Here is a 22,256-nt window from a genome sequence, read left to right as displayed (position 1 = left end):
ACTAATGGTTATATTATTATTTTATTAAATATACAAATATATATGCAGACATAAAAAAGCCAAAACTGTCAAAAGACCATGTAATTAAAAACTTCACCTGCCTATGGGAAAGAAAATTATACTGGTAGTTTTTAGAACAATAAGAAAATTAACTCACTGATAAGTAAAATGAACAGAAGTCCATTCATAATAGCAGATGTGATGATGATAATCTGACATTGTGTTTGATTCTGATTAATAAACTCCACCACTGTATGATTGTGACACTCAGTTAATTGAACTGATTCTGTAAAGAAAGTTTCCACAGTTACAATAACAAGTGTCAGTCACATTATTTATAAGCTGACGATGTTTAAACTGAACTGCATATTTTTTTTTTACATAGATTTTTAATATCTATAACATTTATGTGTGTTTGGAGCAACAAGAGATATAAAATCCAATAAACCTATTTTTTCATCAAGATCACAATTTATGATCACATTTGATCCCAAATCAGTCAGGAGATCTGACACTGCATACTGACAACATATGAACACATCTGTCAGAATAAACAAATAAATAAATAAATCATAATCAAGATGATTTGATTTAAAGCACTGTGAAGCATAAAACAATTGACCGTTTCATATTTACAAAGACCATGAAAATATTTTCACATGTAATAAACTCACAGAGCTGAAGCTGAATGATCTTCATGTTGTTGTCATAATTAAAACACTTCAGTATGAAATCTTCTGCAGCTCTGAAGCAAAGACAGGAAGAAAAAACCTTCCTACTTCAATCAAAGGAAGTGAAAGTCTGACCACAACTTTTTTTCAACACCTAATGCACCATTGGCATCAGTTAATAAAATATTTTATTTGGATTACTGTACATTTGGTTTTAAAGCTTTGTTTAAAACCATCCACCCTGACATCTTTGTTTAGAAATACTACTTTGTTGGAAGGTAACACTGATACAGTTAGTTTTATGGTTTGTACTTTTGTTTAAACAAAACAAAACAATAACAACAACAAAAACAATAGGCACACTGTCAAACAGGAGCACAGGAGAATGACAGACTGAACAACACAGGCTTAATCTATGATGATAAGAACTGACAAAAAGTTAAACCAAACACTGGAGATTAAATGCAGGACAATGAAGTAGAATACAATAAAAGAACAGTTGATAAACTTTCGACTGTGACATTTATAGTGAACCACCAATCATATAAAAAACACAGAGAGATCATCTGTAACGGCTGCCAACCAGTGGTGAGACCAGAAACCTCCAGTGGGTGGATCTTGGTGAAAATGAGTGAAGAACTCACTGTTTGAAGCCTCTTGAGGGCAGTAGAGACCAGCAGTATCTTAGCAGTAAACAAACTGTAGCTCTTATGGGGTGTTCCCCGTCTGTAGTGGTCAGTATATCTGTCAAAAGGAGTCCAAGAAAGGAACAGTGGTGAACCAGTGACAGGGTCATGGGTGGCCAAGGCTCACTGATACACATGGGAAGCGAAGGCTGGCCCGTGTGGCCTGATCTAACAGACGAGCTACTGTTGCTCAGATTGCTCAAGAAGTTAATGCTGGTTCTGATGGAAAGGTGTCAGAAAACACAGTGTATAGCAGTTTGTTGTGTATGGGGCTGCGTAGCTGCACCCCAGTCAGGGTGTCCATACTGACCCCTGTCCACTGCTGAAAGCACCAACAGTGGGCACGTGAGCATCAAAACTAGACCATGGAGCAATGGAAGAAGGTTGTCTGGTCTGATGAATCACACTTTCTTTTACATCACGTGGATGGCCGGGTGTGTGTGCGTCACTGACCTGAGGAACCACATGGCACCAGGATGCACTATGGGAAGACAGCAAGCCGACCGAGGTGGTGTGATGCTTTGGGCAATGTTCTGCTGGGAAACCTTGGGTCCTGCCATCCATGTGAATGTTACTTTGACACATACCACCTACCTAAGCATTGCTGCAGACCATGTACACTCTTTCATGGTATTCCCTGGTGGTTGTGGCCTCTTTCAGCAGGATAATGTGCCCTGTATCAAAGCAAAAACGATCCAGGAATAGTTTGAGGAGCACAACGAGTTTGAGGTGTTGATTTGGCCTACAAATTCCCCAGATCTCAATCCAGAACAAACAAGTCCGATCCATGGAGGCCCCACCTTGTAACTTACAGGACTTAAAGGATCTGCTGCTAACATCTTGGTGCCAGATACCACAGCACACCTTCAGGGGTCTAGAAAAACAACAAACAAAGAAACAAAAAACACAATACAAATGCAAGGTCTGAATCATGTGAGTACATTGTCTGAGCAGTTGGCAAACCCACTTGAAGTTGCACACATTGTGCCTACTGCAGGACACCGGCATGAAAGCTGATGTAAAATAAGGATTGGGTTTGGAGCCAATAATTAATTCGTGTAGCCTACTGTCTGTTAAAATCAGGTGTTTTGTTATTATGGAGCATGTCCCTGTGCTTTAAAGTTGTGCAGGTCACTGCAGAAGCAGATACTCATGTGCGTGAAGAATTTTTAGAATGACGATTATGAAAAAACGCATATGGAAATTCAGAATTCAGTGTGCAAGACTGATTGGCTAGCACTATTTTCCCACTAATCTGTGTTCTTTTGTTCTTTCATGTTAACTGAAGGAAAATCTAATAATGCACTTTTATTTTATGCACTAACTTTAGTCAACAAGTAAAACTGACCATGATATTTTTACCTTACCTTATTCCAGAAAAGTCATTCTCCCAGCGCTGAATGGAGTTCTCATGTGCATAAATGCTGGAATGTGCAAAATCAGCACCCTGATAAAGAGGTTGACTGCCACAACGTATTTTATGTATTTTGAAAATACAAAATACTGATCTTAAATGTATTTAAATACAAAATACATTTGATTTTTTTCACAAAGACTTTAAAATACTATATACAAAATAGTATTTTGTATTTTAAATACATGTATTGGAAAAACTGCCCATCCCTGTGCTCACTAAACACAAGAAAAAATAGTAACACTTTATTTTAAGGTGTCCTTGTTACACGTTACATGTACTTAATATTATCACAGCAATTATTATGTATAATTACATGCAAGTAACCTTAAACCAAACCTTAATCCTAACTCTAACCATAGGCTATAGTAAGTACATGTAGTTAATTAATATTTCTCAGTACTTAAATGTATAATGACACTGCATCAAGGACACCTTAAAACAAAGTGTAACCAAAAATAATAAATGAAAAGTGCTGTTTGAGTTCAGATCTATTATTACCCACTAAACACACTAGACAAAATGAGTAGGTGTCTTTATCTTTAACATTAACACATTTTCATCATCTACACAACTTTGTCAATTTACATGTTTTCTGTGATCTGTGAAACTAGAAAAGTCTTGTAATATTCAATATAACAGACATAAAATGCACTGCTAGTTAACTTTCTCACACAAACCACTGACAGCCTCTCTCTGAATCTTTCAGTAGTGTTTAAAATCACTGTACAAAAAATGAAATATTGTCTGAAACTTAACATAAAACATGAATGTATATTAAGTTCATGAAACATGAATCAAACAGAAAAATCCACATTTTTGCTATGTATAAAAGATTGCTGCACGTATTGTGTATTTCCTGTCTCATTACTCTGGCTCCATTCACACTGCAGTTGTTTTTCAGATCTGATATTTAGGACTGGCTGACAGTGCAAAGTCAACAGGACAGCTAGTCGTGCAAACAGAGGGCGGAGCCTGTGCTTATTACAGCTGAAATGCAAGCAAATGCAAAATTTCTGATAAAAATGAATAAAGATGATTGTCACTTTAAGGCCACATTTGTCACAAAGGCAATGAGTGAATTAATGGTGAGTGATATATTAGAGCTGTAAATACCCTTTATTTTGTTGGCAGAATGCACTTAACTTAGCAATTAATCTTTATCTTTATCAATTAATCTTTATCTTATCTTTCTATATATATATATATATATATATATATATGTATACATACATATGTATATATATATATATATATATATATATATATATATATATAAAACTATAAAACTGCATTTTTATATTATATATATATATATAATATAAAAATAATATAAAACTTTGCAGGGCTGTGGCCCTCCAGGAACTGAGTCTGACACCCCTGCTCTAAACCAACATGAATGTAATTTGATTGACACATTTATGAGAAGGCTGTATTTGTAGCACTTTTCTCTTTTTCCGATTCTTTGTCGTCACTGGAAGATCTGCATTCTTCCCTGATGAAGTTAAAACATGATTGTGCAAGACTCAGTGTGCAAGGGAAAGGTTTTTTTTTTTTTTTTTTTTGTTTAATATAAAGTACATGTATGTATATGTATATGTATGTATATATGTATGTATGTGTATATATATATATATATATATATATATATATATATATATGTATATGTATATGTATATGTATTTGCATTTTTATATGTATTTTGCATTTTTATATTATATATATATAATATAAAAATAATATAAAACTTTGCAGGGCTGTGGCCCTCCAGGAACTGAGTCTGACACCCCTGCTCTAAACCAACATGAATGTAATTTGAATGACACATTTATGAGAAGGCTGTATTTTTAGCACTTTTCTGTTTTTCCGATTCTTTGTCGTCACTGGAAGATCTGCATTCTTCCCTGATGAAGTTAAAACATGATTGTGCAAGACTCAGTGTGCAAGGGAAAGGTCATTTTTTTTTTTTTTTGTTTAATATAAAGTACATGTATGTATATGTATATGTATGTATATATGTATGTATGTGTATATATATATATATATATATATATATATATATATATATATATATATGTATATGTATATGTATATGTATTTGCATTTTTATATGTATTTTGCATTTTTATATTATATATATATAATATAAAAATAATATAAAACTTTGCAGGGCTGTGGCCCTCCAGGAACTGAGTCTGACACCCCTGCTCTAAACCAACATGAATGTAATTTGAATGACACATTTATGAGAAGGCTGTATTTTTAGCACTTTTCTGTTTTTCCGATTCTTTGTCGTCACTGGAAGATCTGCATTCTTCCCTGATGAAGTTAAAACATGATTGTGCAAGACTCAGTGTGCAAGGGAAAGGTCATTTTTTTTTTTTTTGTTTAATATAAAGTACATGTATGTATATGTATATGTATGTATATATGTATGTATGTCATATATATATATATATATATATATATATATATATATATATATATATATATGTATATGTATATGTATATGTATTTGCATTTTTATATGTATTTTGCATTTTTATATTATATATATATAATATAAAAATAATATAAAACTTTGCAGGGCTGTGGCCCTCCAGGAACTGAGTCTGACACCCCTGCTCTAAACCAACATGAATGTAATTTGAATGACACATTTATGAGAAGGCTGTATTTTTAGCACTTTTCTGTTTTTCCGATTCTTTGTCGTCACTGGAAGATCTGCATTCTTCCCTGATGAAGTTAAAACATGATTGTGCAAGACTCAGTGTGCAAGGGAAAGGTCTTTTTTTTTTTTTTTTTTTGTTTAATATAAAGTACATGTATGTATATGTATATGTATGTATATATGTATGTATGTGTATATATATATATATATATATATATATATATATATATATATATGTATATGTATATGTATATGTATTTGCATTTTTATATGTATTTTGCATTTTTATATTATATATATATAATATAAAAATAATATAAAACTTTGCAGGGCTGTGGCCCTCCAGGAACTGAGTCTGACACCCCTGCTCTAAACCAACATGAATGTAATTTGATTGACACATTTATGAGAAGGCTGTATTTTTAGCACTTTTCTCTTTTTCCGATTCTTTGTCGTCACTGGAAGATCTGCATTCTCAGTCATAACATAATAGTGCAAGACTCAGTGTGTAAGGGAAAGGTCAGTTTAGTTCAGAAGGAAATTAATTAAGATTTTCTAGGGAATTTGGACAGAATCACTGTTCCTTTTTTTTTTAATATAGAGTATATATATATATATATATATACACACCCCCCATACACACACAGACATATGCATGCACACACAGGATCACAGACGCATGAATATATACACAGGAGTTCTCTGAATGTACTTGTAATATTGGCTGTTAGTATATATGTTTGTTTGTCCAATTGAATCTATATCTGGCACATTTAAATATTGTCACATTCTTTAATTATTATTATTAGGGCCCGAGCACCGGTGGTGCGAGGACCCTATTGGAATTGCTCCGTTTATTATTATTATTATTATTATTATTATTATTATTATTATTCTCCAAAATGAATCGCATTTTTGAGGGCCTAAACATGCCCGAAAACTCACGAAACTTTGCACACGCATCAAAACTGGCGAAAATTTACGTCTGATATGGGTCTCAGAAGTGGGTGTGGCAAAATGGCTTGATAGCGCCACCTATACACTTTCAGCGGAGTGCGCCTCGAGCTACGTTTCAAGTACATTTACGAAACTCGGTGCACACATGTAACACACCAATACCTACAAAAAAGTCTCTTGAGGTAAAATCCGAAACCCAACAGGAAGTCGGATATTTTTAATTTTTCCAGCAAATTTTGTCTCATTTTTGCCATTTCCAGGCGTCGTACTTGAACGAACTCCTCCTAGAGATTTATTCAGATCAACACCAAATTTGGTCAGTCTAATCTAAAGGCCTTTGTGACGTTAAATTGCGAAGATCTAGAGTTTTCACTGGAGGGCGTGTCCGTGGCGGCCTGTCAAATTTCGATGATTCGCCATGAAAAAGGAAGTTGTTATAACTCAGCCATACAATGTCTGATCTGCCCCAAACTTCACATGTTTGATAAGAGTCCGGTCCTGAACACGTGCCCATAGTCATATTCAGTTTTAGTCATAGCGCCACCTACTGGCAACAGGAAGTGACATGTTTTATTCTGTAACGGACTCCTCCTACAGATTTATTCAGAACCACAGCAAATTTGGTCAGTGTACTCTAAAGGCCTTTGCGATGTTAAATTGTGAAGATCTTGAGTTTTCGTTAGAGGGCGTGTCCGTGGCGGCCTGACAAAGTTTGATGTTTCGCCATGGGAATAGAAATTGTTGTAACTCAGCCATAGGAAGTCCGATCTGCCCCAAACTTCACATGTTCGATAAGAGTCCTGGCCTGAACACATCTAGAGGCCAATATTCAGTTATTATCATAGCGCCACCTGTTGGCAACAGGAAATGACTTATTTTACACTAACTTAAACATGCAATGTCTGATCTGCACCAAACTTCACATGTTTGGTAAGAGTACTTGCCTGAAGACATCTAAAGACCAATATTCAGATATAATCATAGCGCCACCTGTTGGCAACAAGATATGTAATGTCTTACACTAGCTCAAGCATACTGTGTTCAATCTGCACCAAACTTCATATATTTGACAAAAGTGCTGGCCTGAACACATCTACATGCCAATATTCAGTTATAGACATAGCGCCACCAGCTGGCAGCAGGAAGTTTGGCACATATAAATGACTTTGACATATTCCTCCTAAATTTACTATGTGAAAAGCATAGTGCCCACCATTCGCCACCGATCGGCGGTGAGCCCGGGTGCGAGGGCCCGTTCATCGCTGCTTGCAGCTTTAATTAGGGCCCGAGCACCGGTGGTGCGAGGACCCTCTTGGAATTGCTCCGTTTATTATTATTATTATTATTCTCCAAAATGAATCGCATTTTTATTTTGCAGGGCCTAAACGTTTATTATTATTATTATTATTATTATTATTATTATTATTAGGGCCCGAGCACCGAAACTCAGTTGCTCCGTTTATTATTATTATTATTCTTCTCCAAAATGAATCGCATTTTTGAGGGCCTAAACATGCCCGAAAACTCACAAAACTTTGCACACGCATCAGACCTGGCGAAAATTTACGTCTGATATGGGTCTCAGAAGTGGGTGTGGTAAATTGGCTCGACAGCGCCACCTATACACTTTCAGCGGAGTGCGCCTCGAGCTACGTTTTACATACATGTATGAAAATCGGCACACACATGCAACACACCAATACCTACAAAAAAGTCTCCAGGTACGAAATCCAAATCCCAACAGGAAGTAAGTTATTTTAATTTTTCCCGGCAAATTTTGTGTCATTTTTGCCATTTCCAGGCGTCATACTTGAACGAACTCCTCCTAGAGATTTATTCGGATCAACACCAAATTTGGTCAGTCTAATCTAAAGCCCTTTGTGACGTTAAATTGCGAAGATCTAGAGTTTTCGTTGGAGGGCGTGTCCGTGGCGGCCTGTCAAATTTCGATGATTCGCCATGAAAAAGGAAGTTGTTATAACTCAGCCATACAATGTCTGATCTGCCCCAAACTTCACATGTTTGATAAGAGTCCGGTCCTGAACACGTGCCCATAGTCATATTCAGTTTTAGTCATAGCGCCACCTACTGGCAACAGGAAGTGACATGTTTTATTGTGTAACGGACTCCTCCTACAGATTTATTCAGAACCACAACAAATTTGGTCAGTGTACTCTAAAGGCCTTTGCGATGTTAAATTGTGAAGATCTTGAGTTTTCGTTAGAGGGCGTGTCCGTGGCGGCCTGACAAAGTTTGATGTTTCGCCATGGGAATAGAAATTGTTGTAACTCAGCCATAGGAAGTCCGATCTGCCCCAAACTTCACATGTTCGATAAGAGTCCTGGCCTGAACACATCTAGAGGCCAATATTCAGTTATTATCATAGCGCCACCTGTTGGCAACAGGAAATGACTTATTTTACACTAACTTAAACATGCAATGTCTGATCTGCACCAAACTTTACATGTTTGGTAAGAGTACTTGCCTGAAGACATCTAAAGACCAATACTGAGATATAATCATAGCGCCACCTGTTGGCAACAAGATATGTAATGTCTTACACTAGCTCAAGCATACTGTGTTCAATCTGCACCAAACTTCATATGTTTTGATAAAAGTGCTGGCCTGAACATATCTACATGCCAATCTTCAGTTATAGATATAGCGCCACCAGCTGGCAGCAGGAAGTTTGGCACATATAAATGACTTTGACATATTCCTCGTAATTTAACAATGTGAAAAGCATTGTGCCCACTATTCGCCACCGGTCGGCGGTGAGCCCGGGTGCGAGGGCCCTTTCATCGCTGCTTGCAGCTTTAATTAGGGCCCGAGCACCGGTGGTTAGAGTTTAGATTCTCTGCCCGAGACCGAGCCCAGACTTGACCCGACCCGACCCGTGGGCTGGGTCGGGCCGATATTTCCTGCCACTATCTTCGGGCCGGGCCGGGCCGGGCTGGGCCGGGCTGGGCGGGGCCATGATCAAGCATTTGTGTGTGTGTTTTTTTTTTAATCATTACTTAATTAGCCTAATTGGGTGGAGAGCTATGCCATAATTATAAATATTATACGAATATTTTAGCAAAGTCGGCCTGAGCAACACGTGTAGGTCTACAAAGTTGCGCAATTTGCAACGCGTGTCATGCGCAGCAACGCTCTAGCTCCCGCGACAGCGTCTCCTCCACTTGCACACATAACACCGGGCCAGCTGTGCTGTATTGTGTATGTGTATAGCCTAAGTGCAACATGGAGCTTCAAGACGTACGGAAAAAAAAAATTAAAACGGGGGAATTAACTTTGAGCAAGTTTGGAGGAAAGTCGGAGGTACGGAAACATTTTCATTTTCTGTGTTTATCATTGTTCACGTTTTTTTAGGCTTTTTTTTTTTCATTCAGATCTATTTGCGATCCATTCTGAATAAACAAACAATGCAGTTTACATGCTTCGTCCTTGTTGCATTTTTTCATTAAGATAAATCTAAACTAATTTCTGTAGTTCAAACAACTTAGAATTGTAGTTGAGAACGTCTGTTATAACGGCTCACCTATTAAAAAATAGTCGGGTTTAAAATGGGCTCGGGCTCATAATTACAGTTAATGTGTCGGACCGGGTCGGGCTCGGACACAAGGTGCACGGGCTCGGGTAGGATCGGGTTTAATTTTTTGGGCCCGATCTAAGCTCTACCGGTGGTGCGAGGACCCTCTTGGAATTGCTCTGTTTATTATTATTATTATTATTATTATTATTATTATTTTTATTCTTCTTCTTCTCCAAAATGAATAGCATTTTTGAGGGCCTAAACATGCCCGAAAAGTCATGAAACTTTGCACACGCATCAGACCTGGCGAAAATTTACGTCTGGTATAGGTTTCAGAAGTGGGTGTGGCAAAATGGCTCGACAGCGCCACCTATTCACTTTCTATGAAGTGCCCCTCCCGCTACATTTCACATACATGTATGAAAATTGGTACACACATGTAACACACCAATACCCACAAAAAAGTCTCTTGGAGGAAAATCCGAAACCCAACAGGAAGTCGGATATTTTTCATTTTCTCAGCAAATTTTGTGTAATTTTTGCCATTTCCAGGCGTCGTATTAAAACGAACTCCTCCTAGAGATTTATTAGGATCAACACCAAATTTGGTCAGTCTAATTTAAAGCCCTTTGTGACGTTAAATTGCGAAGATCTAGAGTTTTCACTGGAGGGCGTGTCCGTGGCGGCCTGTCGAATTTCGATGTTTCGCCATGAAAAAGGAAGTTGTTATAACTCGGCCATACAAAGTCTGATCTGCCCCAAACTTCACATGTTTGATAAGAGTCCGGTCCTGAACACATAGCCATGACCATATTCAGTTATAGTCATAGCGCCACCTGCTGGCAACAGGAAGTGACTTGTTTTACGCTGTGAGAAACACCTCCTAGAGATTTCATGAAATCAACATTATAATCAGTCAGTCTAATCTAAAGGCCTTTGCGATGTTAAATTGTGAAGATCTTGAGTTTTCGTTGAAGGGCGTGTCTGTGGCGGCCTGACAAAGTTCGATGTTTCGCCATGGAAACAGAAGATGTTATAACTCAGCCATACAATGTCTGATCTGCCCCAAACTTCACATGTTCGATAAGAGTCCTGGCCTGAACACATGTGAAGGCCAATATTCCATTTTAATCATAGCGCCACCTGCTGGTAACAGGAAATGACTTATTTTACTCTAACTTATACATGCAATGTCCAATTTGCACCAAACTTCACATGTTTGGTAAGAGTCCTGACCTGAAGACATCTAAAGACCAATATTCAGTTATAATCATAGCGCCACCTGTTGGCAGCAGGATATGTCATGTCTTACACTAACTCAAGCATGCCATGTTCAATCTGCACCAAACTTCATATGTTTGACAAAAGCGCTGGCCTGAAGACATCTACATGCCAATATTCAGTTCTAGGCATAGCGCCACCAGCTGGCAGCAGGAAGTTTGGCACATCTAAATAACTTTGACATATTTTTCCCAAATTTACTACGTGAAAAGCATAGTGCCCACCATTCGCCACTGATCGGCGGTGAGCCCGGGTGCGAGGGCCCTTTCATCGCTGCTTGCAGCTTTAATTATTATTATTATTATTCTTCTCCAAAATGAATCGCATTTTTGAGGGCCTAAACATGCCCGAAAACTCACCAAACCTTGCACACGCATCAGAACTGGCGAAAATTTACGTCTGATATGGGTCTCAGAAGTGGGTGTGGCAAAATGGCTCGATAGCGCCACCTATACACATTCAGCGGAGTGCGCCTCGAGCTACATTTCAAGTACATTTACGAAACTCGGTACACACATGTAACACACCAATACCTACAAAAAAGTCTCTTGAGGCAAAATCCGAAACCCAACAGGAAGTCGGATATTTTTAATTTTTCCAGCAAATTTTGTCTCATTTTTGCCATTTCCAGGCGTCGTACTTGAACGAACTCCTCCTAGAGATTTATTCAGATCAACACCAAATTTGGTCAGTCTAATCTAAAGCCTTTTGTGACGTTTAATTGCGAAGATCTAGAGTTTTCGCTGGAGGGCGTGTCCGTGGCGGCCTGTCAAATTTCGATGATTCGCCATGAAAAAGGAAGTTGTTATAACTCAGCCATACAATGTCTGATCTGCCCCAAACTCCACATGTTTGATAAGAGTCCGGTCCTGAACACGTGCCCATAGTCATATCCAGTTATAGGCATAGCGCCACCAGCTGGCAGCAGGAAGCTTGGCACATTTAAATGACTTTGACATATTCCTCCTAAATTAACTATGTGAAAAGCATAGTGTCCACCATTCGCCACCGATCCGCGGTGAGCCCGGGTGCGAGGGCCCTTTCATCGCTGCTTGCAGCTTTCATTTTTATTCTTCTTCTTCTTCTCCAAAATGAATCGCATTTTTGAGGGCCTAAACATGCACGAAAAGTCATGAAACTTTGCACACGCACCAGAACCGGCGAAAATTTACATCTGATATGGGTTTCAGAAGTGGGTGTGGCAAAATGGCTCGATAGCGCCACCTATACACTTTCAGCGGAGTGCGCCTTGAGCTACGTTTCACGTACGTGTATGCAAATTGGTACACACATGTAACACACCAATACCTACAAAAAAGTCTCTTGGGGCAAAATCCGAAAACCAACCGGAAGTCAGTTATTTTTTTATTTTTCCAGCAAATTTTGTCTCATTTTTGCCATTTCCAGGCATCGTACTTGAACGAACTCCTCCTAGAGATTTATTCAGATCAACACCAAATTTGGTCAGTCTAATCTAAAGGCCTTTGTGACGTTAAATTGCGAAGATCTAGAGTTTTCACTGGAGGGCGTGTCCGTGGCGGCCTGTCAAATTTCGATGATTCGCCATGAAAAAGGAAGTTGTTATAACTCAGCCATACAATGTCTGATCTGCCCCAAACTTCACATGTATGATAAGACTCTGGTCCTGAACACATATCCATGACCATATTCAGGTATAGTTATAGCGCCACCTGCTGGTAACAGGAAGTGACATGTTTTACGCTGTGAGAAACTCCTCCTACAGATTTCATGAAATCAACATTATATATGGTCAGTCTAATCTAAAGGCCTTTGCGATGTTAAATTGTGAAGATCTTGAGTTTTCATTGAAGGGCGTGTCCGTGGCGGCCTGACAAAGTTCGATGTTTCGCCATGGGAATAGAAGCTGTTATAACTCAGCCATACAATGCCCGATCTGCCCCAAACTTCACATGTTCTATAAGAGTCCTGGCCTGAACACATCTAGAGGCCAATATTCAGTTATTATCATAGCGCCACCTATTGGCAACAGGAAATGACTTATTTTACATTAACTTAAACATGCAATATCTGATCTGAACCAAACTTCACATATTTGGTAAGAGTACTTGCCTGAAGACATCTAAAGACCAATATTCAGATATAATCATAGCGCCACCTGTTGGCAGCAAGATATGTAATGTCTTACACTAGCTCAAGCATACTGTGTTCAATCTGCACCAAACTTCATATATTTGACAAAACTTCTGGCCTAAACACATCTACATGCCAATATTCAGTTATAGACATAGCGCCACCAACTGGCAGCAGGAAGTTTGGCACATATAAATGACTTTGTTACATGTAAACATTGTCACATTAACTACTTTGCATAATAATAATAATAATAATAATAATAAAAAGACTCAGTGTTCTACGGCTGATCACTGAGTCAGCCAGCAATTCAGTGAACAAGTCATATAACCAGTCCTGGCACCAGGGGGATCATAGCATGAGTTTCAGTGAGCGTTTAGCATCGATATAATTTAATTTTGCCTATACAACAAAGTGATTCCTATTATTACGTCACTATTGTGCAAAAAAAAAATCATTTTGCCCTGGCTCAAACTTAATGCAAACATTTTTTAAAAAAGTCACAATTAAAATAAGATGGCGTTATAAACAAATTACATTCTGAAATAAATAAAATAACTACTGTTGTCGAATTAAATTCATCATATCTTGTATGAGCTGTGCATCCAAGAAAGTGCTGTCTTTCTGTGGATCAGAATTCAATTAACTTGCTGTTTCTTTCTCCGAAACACCAAGATTTCTGCAAACACTGCATCCAAAGTACTGTAGTATAATCGTCTGAGCTCTGTTTGATTTCCCAAATTACCTTGAGCCTGGCCAGTGCTATCCTCCAGCAGATATATTTGAAGGCCTTTGTTAATGGTGCGTTCTCGTTTGGGAGGTCTTGGCATTTCATTGTTGTCGGTCTTCTCCCACAGTTCTAAGGAATCAGATTCACAGTGCAATTTCGCAACTAACTTGTGAATGGAAAACATCAAACACTGCCTTCATGTGACGCGTCTATAAACTAAATGAGGCGCATCTATCAGAACCAGTCTGACCACTATCAGAATATGTCATATAGCATTAAGTTAGTTTAATACAGAAACACAATACAACAACAATAAAATACATACAAAACAAAATACAAAACAAAAGCATTTAATGTTGTCAATTTAATATGTGAAAAGGAAGACCAATGTTAGCCTAATAACAATGAAAAGAATAGAAATAAATGTGTACCAAAGAGTTCAAAAACATTCATAAAGGAAACAACAACCAAACTTATCAGCACATTTTTCTTTGTCTTTCCAGAGTGTCAAACTCCAGTCCTTTGGGCCACAGCTCTGCAGTGTTTTAGATGCCTTTTCAAGTCCTTCAGTGTGCTTCAAAGCTGAAAGTGAAATTTGTGTCTGATGAAGAGACTAAATGTTTTCTGCATGGAAAACAAAATGCCACTCCTATGACATATACCATGTTGCAACAGATGACACAACAAATGACCTTTGCTGGTTGTAGCAAAGGCGAAGAGGAAAACATCTTAACCTGATTCGGTTTAAAAATTGCAGAGAATCAATCGGTGTCATCTGGCGCGTCTGCTGAGTTGATGCTTGCAGGGTCTCATCTGGTATATGAGACTGATTTATCATATATTTTGGTATATTTTATGCTGTGTTATGGTTATCTTAATTGACCATTCTATCTAGCCGTCACTGATGAATCATGCAATTGTAGGAAGCTCCCTGACAGGCTATGGGCCGATACAAATCTCTGCCTACCACCAGTCTGACGGACATGTCAGGTTTTTGCCTGATTTTTTTTTAGTGGTTATGGTATGATTAAAACTCGATTCAGTATAAAATTAGTAATGTTTCATTTGTAAAATTTGTATTGAAATTACACATCACGTTTTATGTCACATTATACTTGTTTAATTACATTTTTACATTCTCTTATGCCAGGCTTGATTTTATGAATTTATCATTTTAACCCTTTCATGTTTGGTATCATTTTAAAAGTCTTAGTGTGATTGGAAATATGATCTCAGTCCCATATCAGTAGAACAGACCAACAATAAATTTCAAATTTCATTTAATTTTTTAGAGAATTCTGTTCTAAGGTGTGTTCTGTTCTATTCAGTGATGTGGGTTATGCCCCTGATAGGATCTTTGACGGGACGGTGAAAGTAATAACCCGTAGGAAGCACCCCGGGAGGCTCAGTGTATGACTGGAAAATCTTCTTTCATGCTATTCTCTCACACTGACTCACAGTACTAGACATCCCCATTTGTACGATTTTCTTTATTTATTCATTTATTTGTTTGTTTGTTAAAATGCTGATTTTTCCTGTTAAGGTTAAGTTATATGATTTATATTTATTTGCAAATAAAAATACAGTCCCATTTAGACAGTAAATATGTAAGAGAGCTAGAAAGTGAGAGTGGGTGCCGTGTGGGCGTGTTTGTGCTGTCATGGGAGGTGCTATTACACCTGCTCATCTGGTCTGACAACTTTAAAAAAACTTAAATCCAATCTAGTAGTGCTTTCAGCAGCAGTCTTTGAGGATGAAAACAAGATGAACTACGTACGAGGCAGAACATCCTGGATATCAGGAGCCCACATATGAAGACAAAATGGAACACAACCCTGGTAATTACTTTTTGCTTTATTAAAATCCACAAGATTTGAGTCCTAGGTGTGAGTAAAAATACAGTCCCATTCTGACAGTAAAGCATTCGGATCTACCAGTCAGTGGCAGTCAGTTTTAGAGCGGCAACAAATGATTATTTTGATAATCGATTAACGATTAGACTAATCATAGATTATTTCCCTGATTAATCAGTAGACTTTGTCTGATTGTTCAGCTTTTGCAATTAGTTAAAATATTGAGTTATACATATACTAATGTAGGGACATGCTTGGGTTTTAATAATAGAGTTGGGGTACTCGGACTCGAGTCCGGTCTGGAGTACAATTTTTAGCAGACTCGGACTTGTCACAGACTCGGATGCATTTTTACTTGGACTTGACTCGACCTCGAGCATTTCGGAAATATTCCGAGTCCAACCTAGTCCAGGGACAGTTGAGAAAGTGTCACTGACTCGATGCATTATCACGAAAGTGATATTCAGTATTTGCATGTGTTTTTAAGTCTTGTCCAGAGGGCTTCTTAAAAGGCAGCGGGTTTATGCGCGCACACACTCAAAGCGCGCTCACAGAACGTGCCTCTCAGTCAGTGTGCGAATGCCGAGTTCTCTGTCGCTTAAGTTCTATTAGGTTCTGTTATTGCTAAACACATGCTTGTCTTGAAGACTATTCATGTCAGTAATAAGATTAATTTTCTAAAAAAATTCACATTTGTATTTTTGATTAATATATTTATTTATCCTTTTACTTGGAGTGTTTACTTGCCTTCAGTAAGCAAATATTTTATTTATATTAGTTTATTGGTTTTTGATGTATTAAAATTATTATTATTTTTTTAAACATGGTGGCAGTTTCTAGCTTCAAAGAAAACTATTTTTTCTAACATCTTTGTGGCAATAGATTTTATGGGTCCAGTGGTTTATGGTGCTGGAGCTAAACTCTGTAGGATTGGCCCTCCAGGACCAAGTTTGGGCACCTCTGGGTTAAAACAATAAGATACTGACAAACAGTAGTATTTTTTTAACATTTATTACTTCATGAAATGTCTGGGTCTATTTCTTAGTAGTCCGACTCAGCCCATTTGAAACTCAAACTAAAACTCTTAAAAGATATATTTTTGACTTAGGTGGACTCGAACCCAACACTATTTAATAATGTAGAATATTAAAATGTATGTATTTTATTTTTGTGTATTTCTAATACATGCATCAGCATTATTTCATTGTTCAGATGTTTTTATTTATATCAACTTACATAATATATTTAATTCAAGTATTTTATTGTTGGCCAATGACTGTTGAGCTTCTTTAAGCTTTATGTAATGTGAGTTACACAAGGAAGAAGGGGGAGGAGCATCGCACAAGGAGAGGCTGCATGTGAACTGTGTGGACTGCATTGATGAAGCTTGTCATGGACTCGCTGTGCTGAGTTTGTTCTTGACTGGACACGTATGGTTTCATCGTGGGACTTTGATCGACGGATCGGTGTCGTGTGCCGGGGAATGAACGAGATTGAAAGCAGTGAGTTTGTGTCGTGACTGATTTCAACATTGCCTCTTTATCGTCGGATGGACATAAGTGAAATCCTTTTCGAGCCTGGTTGACTGAGCGATTATTCTGAACTCTTCCGCTGTTATGTGCACCAACAATCTGCGGCCCAACGTTAAAGTATGCGCACATTTGTGACTGTGTTACTGATTCATACCAAATTTGCATACGGGACTGAAAGAGACGTTATAAATTGTGAACCCCAGGTTTTTGTTTTCTTTCTGACAAGTGTGAAATCTGAATTTGTGTTTCTTGTTTCTAAAGTGTTCAACTTAAAGGGGTCATTGGATGCCCATTTTCCACAAGTTGATATGATTCTTTAGAGTCTTAATGAAAAGTCTCTAATATACTTTGATTAAAAATTCTCAATGGTTTTGTAAAACAACCCCCCTTTTTACCTTGCCAAAATCAGCTCTGCAAAAATCATCTCATTCTAAGGGGTTGTTCCTTTGAATGCAAATGAGCTCTGCTCACCCCGCCCCTCTCTTCTCTCTGTGGAAAGACGGTGTTGTTTACATTAGCCGCACTTAGCCGCTAAACGTCCTAACTACCACGTTATAAGGAAAGGCGATCGCAAAGATTCATAAAAAAAAAACGCTTATACTCACTTCTGCTGTAAGTGAAGCTGGATCATGAATGATTTGTGCGAACATAGATGGATATATGTAGATCGGGAGGCGCATTCCCTTCACAAACAAACTTAATCTACTGCATCTTCAGCGGCTCAGATGTCGGGAGTAAATGATGACCACTATGTTCATTATTACATCCAGCAACACAACACCTCAATCACTCAATCTGAGATATTCTTGTCTAACTTACATCCCTGCTCTGGCATCAAAACATGGAAAGTTACTGGACTGTGACAGCTGGTCTAAGGTAAGAGCTCATGTCAATCAATTATGGTGGGAGCGGCCTCTGAGAACGGCTCGATTTGAAAAAGGGGATATTATTTTTACAGATTAATTAAAAACCACTGCATGGATTTTTACCATTATAGGGTAGATTTGTACATACACTGACAACACACATTAATGTTCAAACAACACGAAAAAGTGAACTTGCATCCGATGACCCCTTTAAGAAAGTTTGTGAATTCTCCTCTCGTGTTGATTTGAGGTTAAAGAGTAAGAGAAACAAGATTAATAAGCATAGTATCAGACAAATAACAATCTTGAGACTCAGAATGTGATATAAATCTTTTATTCACTGACAACCATTCATTCATATACTTTTGGGTAAAAGAGTTTATCTTCATCTGTGAAATTTTCTATTCATCATACATTTATATTGTTTATTTGTTTCACTCTTTATTGTTTTCCTTAAAAAAAAAGTCATCCTATTAGTGTACAAATAAACCTTTGTTATATTATTTCATAATCTGGTATTTTATTGTTTTTTTTTTTTGTTGTTGTTGTTTTTTTCAATAGTTAATTCATTCAGTTACAAATTCTGAGGAAAATATAAAAAAGAACTGAAAAATATAATAAAGAACTGTTTTACAAAATTCATTTTCATAGTGATTGCATGATTGCTGAGGGATATATTTGTACAAGAAAAAAGTAATTAACAACTGTTTTAAAGTTAAAGACAAAAACACCAGCCAAATTCACCATTCAACTGCCGGGACCCAAGTTTCTTACTTATGCCAGCATTTAAATTAACCCCTAGGGTTAAGAAAAGGGTTACACTAACAAATAAATAATGCCAGTCACTTCAGTTTTTGAAAATCATTTAATGTAATTACAATTATTATTATTCATTTATACAAATAAATTTTGGTACACAAATGAGATGACAGACAGAGAAACTCTCTCATTCACCATTGACTGCGCAGTGACGCATTAAGTCCAACACACCCAGGGGCCTAGGCTACGGGAGCGCGGGGCACAAACTAACGCAGGGTTAGTTGTTACACACATGGTTTAAATGTTTCCACACATGCTAGCATAACCAAATTTATGGTATTTACTAGTTGCCATAGCAACACTATACAAAGAAAAAGTGTGCCAACATTCAGAAGCCTTTTGAAGATATCGCAGAATATTTATTTTACCATAGTAAAAGTATATTTGTGGCTGAAGTAAATTTTTCATCTCAGTTATTAGTATTCCTTTAAAATGAGACAAATCTGCTATTATTTTATTTGCCATTATTATTTTATTTTATTATATTTTATTTTGGCTCCTGCGCCTCCTGCTCCACCCTGGACGGCTCCTGCTCTGCCCTGGAGGGCTCCAGTGCCTCCTGCTCCACCCTGGAGGGCTCCTGCTTCGCCCTGGTAGGCTCCTGCACCTCCTGCTCCACCCTGGATGGCTCCTGCTCTGCCCTGGAGTGCTCTTGTGCCTCCTGCTCTGCCCTGGAGGGCTCTTGCGCCTCTTGCTCCGCCCTGGAGGGCTCCAGTGCCTCCTGCTCTGCCCTGGAGGGCTCCTGCTTCGGCCTGGTAGGCTCCTGCCCTGCCGGTCCTGCCTCAATCACCTGGTCCTCTACTGGACTACTACTCCCATCACCCATCGCGCTGACTGTATCAACACCTGTGGCCAATCAAGCGCCCTATATAAGCCCCGGACTTACCCCTGTGACCCACGGAGTATTGTGGTTATTTCTGTGGTGTTTTGGATTGTGTTTACATTGTTGTTTCACGTTCCCGAGTTCCCTGTGTTTAGCTTTCTCACCTGGCCATCTTGTTTCGTCTGTCACACCGCCTGCCTTCTGGACTCTCACTCATTTACAGATTATCCCCTCGCTTTGCCCTCCTGGATTACGTTCGCCGATCATCGACCCACGCCTGCTACACGAACTATCCCCATGTCTTGCCTTCGTTATACCTGTCTGCTATATACAATGCATGGCAAATTTACAAATAGACTAACAGGAATGTGTAGAAAATATACTTGACAGTTTATGACAACTAGATCAACCGTTTTGCATGTAATGACTTATACGATGAACTAATGACTAGATGAGGGGTAAGACTATTGCACAGAGAACTATGCAATACATTTTGAGCAACATGACACTAGCAACTGATAATGTAGGAAAATGCAGACAAATGTACATAATCAATTGCATGAATGTACCAAAGCAATCGCAACTTGTTCAAAAGAATAAGAAACTGCTATTATGATGTGCACAATGACTAGATGATGCGGAGGTTGAACAAGTAGTTTTGAGAGTTTCATTTTTGATCTGAGAAATGGATCAAAGTGACTGAGAAAAACTGCAAAAGAGAAACCTTTTAGTTTAGAACTCTTTAACACCATTAATACATTAAACATAAGGTTAATTAATGATTATTAGGTTGTTGTGTTTTCTGCAGTGAAATTAGCTGGGACTATTATTTCTATTCAGTCATTATCATCTTATTATTATTTTTATATTATTTTACCGTTTGTGTTAGGTGGGAATAAAACCCACACATTAGAGTTACAGTGACTAACAAGAGCTTGTTTCTTTCTGTTCCTACAGGTTGGTCTTTCATCTTTTTGTATATAGGGCTACAAGGTGAGCATCTGATCAGCACACTTAAAGGGTAGACTTCTGACTTCTGAGAATCACTGGCTGTGTTCAAAACTGCCCCATACCCTATTCACCTTTCCCTACATTAGTCCTCAAATGTAGCTCATTTGACTGAAAACATGTGAGCAAATTTGGACATTGAGTTTGCATTAGTTGTACACTCAATATTGTGGTGCATTATGGGATTGGATTTGTGAACTTGATAATGTCTACTATGGTTTCAGACACCTCTGCAAATGGCTGTCCCCTCAAATAGTGGCTTATTTAAAGGTGTAGGGGCCAATTTTAAACAATGCCACTGTTTGTAATCAATGCACAAATAAACACACTCCTCCCTTCATAGCTTTACCTCCAAATTCACCAACACAAAAAAACTAAAAACACAAAAAGTCTCTGATAGATCTGATGCACTCTGTTTTTCCCTTATTAATACAACCTATATACGAACACAATATTTCTTTCAGAACACAGAACTAACACCTAGAAAACATTCACAATATTGATTGTTTGGCTGTTGATTTCATTTATCAGTAGTTTTTGTCAGAAATCACCTACTGCACCTTTCATCATATCTTCATGTCATGTCTGTGTTTTCAATTACAGTTCAGATTTCAGTGTGTGTGCCGTTCACAGTAGAGGCTGTTATTGACTACATCTTGATCTTTTTTTGTAACCGAATGGGTTATCACTTTCACTTTCACTAAATTCATGAACATGCAATGCAACATGATGTCATGATTGCAGCAATCACACAAAGAGGAGCTAAAAATAATGAGTAGTTGACACATTAGTACTGTATACAGGTGCTGGTCATATAATTATATAATCATAATATCTTCAAAAAGTTGATTTATTTCACTAATTCCATTCAAGAAGTGAAGCTTGTATAATGCATACATTCATTCCACACAGACCGATATCTGCAAAGGCCTTTAAATGGTCTCTCAGTCTAGTTCTGTAGGCTACACAATCATGGAAAAGACTGCTGATTTGACAGTTATCCAAAAGACGACCACTGACACCTTGCACAAGGAGGGCAAGACACAAAAGGTCATTGCAAAAGAGGCTGGCTGTTCACAGAGCTTTGTGTCCAAGCACATTAATAGAGAGGTGAAGGGAAGGAAAAGATGTGGTAGAAAAAAGTGTTCAAGCAGTAGGGATAACCGCACCCTGGAGAGAATTGTGAAACAAAACCCATTCAAAAATGTGGGGGAGATTCACAAAGAGTGGACTGCAGCTGGAGTCAGTGCTTCAAGAACCACTACACGTATGCAAGACATGGGTTTCAGCTGTCGCAT

Source organism: Labeo rohita, unplaced genomic scaffold (genome assembly GCF_022985175.1).
Source record: "Labeo rohita strain BAU-BD-2019 unplaced genomic scaffold, IGBB_LRoh.1.0 scaffold_71, whole genome shotgun sequence".
In the NCBI taxonomy this organism is placed as follows: domain Eukaryota; kingdom Metazoa; phylum Chordata; class Actinopteri; order Cypriniformes; family Cyprinidae; genus Labeo; species Labeo rohita.
Note: the sequence above shows the minus strand (reverse complement) of the source record.